At 47.7% G+C, this 1816-nt stretch overlaps 1 protein-coding gene across 2 annotated transcripts in view; it reads right to left on the reverse strand.

The window, feature by feature from the left end:
- Window positions 1-927: 927 nt before the first annotated feature.
- grpr (gastrin-releasing peptide receptor) overlaps window positions 928-1816 on the reverse strand; it is a 10227-nt gene continuing 9338 nt past the window's right edge. For both annotated transcript variants that reach the window (XM_076140288.1, XM_076140289.1), the window contains one exon: window positions 928-1816. This exon is cut by the window's right edge and continues 378 nt beyond it. The gene's annotated coding sequence lies outside the window, so the exon portion shown is untranslated.

The raw sequence follows: 1816 nt of genomic DNA on the forward strand, positions 1-1816 counted from the left end.
AGAAGTGAAGGAAAATAACAATAATAATAATTATTTTAATAATAAAATCCAACCATCGCTGTTTTTCCATTCAGTTCTCCCGTTAGGTGGGTAATCAATAATCCATAAGGACATTCCGGGCTCTCCCTGGATCCTGCATGACGGCACAGTGGCATGTTGAGTGGGTGGCTGACGCCGTGCAGGACGCACATCTGGCAAAGATACAGTTAAACAAACACTGTCCAGACTGAATTATGGCCTCACTCATCACAGGCCCGGCTCGACCCTCTGCTCTGGGGAACGCCAAATTAGGAAGCGCCGATGTGATACGGTGACCCTGAACGCAACGTGTGACACTGCAGATAAACGCCACACGCACAAAGGTATGAGGCCCGAGTGTAAACACGGGGATGAGTGACACACCCCTGTCCGTCTGCGTGTGCGTGTGTGTGTGTGTGTGTGTGTGTGTGTGTGTGTGTGTGTGTGTGTGTGCGCGTGTGTGAGCTTTTGTGTGTTCATGTGTGTGTGTGTCTGTGTGTGTGTGTGTGTGTGTGTGCGTGTCTGTGTGCATGCGTGCGTGTTTGCGTGCGTGCATGTGTGCGTGTATGTGTGCTTGTATGTGTGTGCACGCGTGTGTGCGCTCATGCGTGTGTGTGTATATATGTGCTTGTGTCTGTGCGTGTGTGCGTGTGCATGTGTGTGTGTATGTGTGCTAGTATGTGTGCTAGTATGTGTGTGCGCGTGTGTGTGTGCTCGTGCGTGTGTGTGTGTATATGTGCTTGTGTGTGCGTGTGCTTGTGTGTGCGTGCGTGCGTGCGTGCGTGCGTGCGTGCGTGCGTGCGTGCGTGCGTGCGTGCGTGCGTGCGTGCGTGCGTGCGTGCGTGCGTGCGTGCGTGCGTGTGCGCGTGTGTGTGTGGTCAGTGAAAGGGAGACGAGTTCACACATCAAATCCAGTTTATTAGCATTGAGAGCAGCAGCATGTGAGACTTAGAGAGAGACCAGCACAAAGTCAAGTCAGCTGACCTCTATGACATCATAGGGTTACATCACAAACACACAAACAAACAACAAAGCAGAGTGAAGTCCCTGAATTTACACATTTAAAGCAAAAACATTAACCCACCAACATCAAATACACCAAAGTCTCTATACATATTATATAAAGGGATGAAAAATTACACAACAGATACACACACTACAGCACACACACACACACACACACACACACGCTGTCTACTCCATTACTACTTATATACTGTATTACACTACATTACGATCATTTGGCAGACGCTTTTATCCAAAGGGACTTACATTACATTACCACCCATTACACAGGGGGGAGCAATTGAGGGTTCGGTGCCTTGCTCAGGGGCACCTCGGCAGGGACGGAAGCACTACCCACTGAGCCTCTGCCTCCCCATTACAATTTGTTATTATTTAGTATTACATTGTCCATCCATCCGTCTCTCACCCGCCTGTGCTGTTTAGGGTCACTGAGACTGTGTGACAATATAACACACACACACACACACAAACACACAGGCACACACACACACTGGCAGGAGGCAGGGAGTGTGTTTATGTTCATGTAGCCTTTTTCTATGTTAAGCAAACAGACATCATAACTTGAGTCCCTAAACCTTATAAAGTCACTTCCTTTCATTAGATTTCATTTTCTTTAACGTCTCCTTCTCACATTTACACAACACAATGTACTCATCTTTACATTACACACGTTTACATACACAAGCAACTCCAACTGTGGTGACCAGCAAGAGATGTAAACTCAGAGACACGCAGAGAGACTGTAAGGCCACAACATACATGTACATGTCGT

The sequence above is a fragment of the Genypterus blacodes genome, unplaced genomic scaffold (assembly GCF_046128005.1).
Source record: "Genypterus blacodes isolate CSIRO-AG114 ecotype Tasmania unplaced genomic scaffold, CSIRO-AGI_Gbla_v1 ptg000549l_1, whole genome shotgun sequence".
In the NCBI taxonomy this organism is placed as follows: Eukaryota; Metazoa; Chordata; class Actinopteri; order Ophidiiformes; family Ophidiidae; genus Genypterus; species Genypterus blacodes.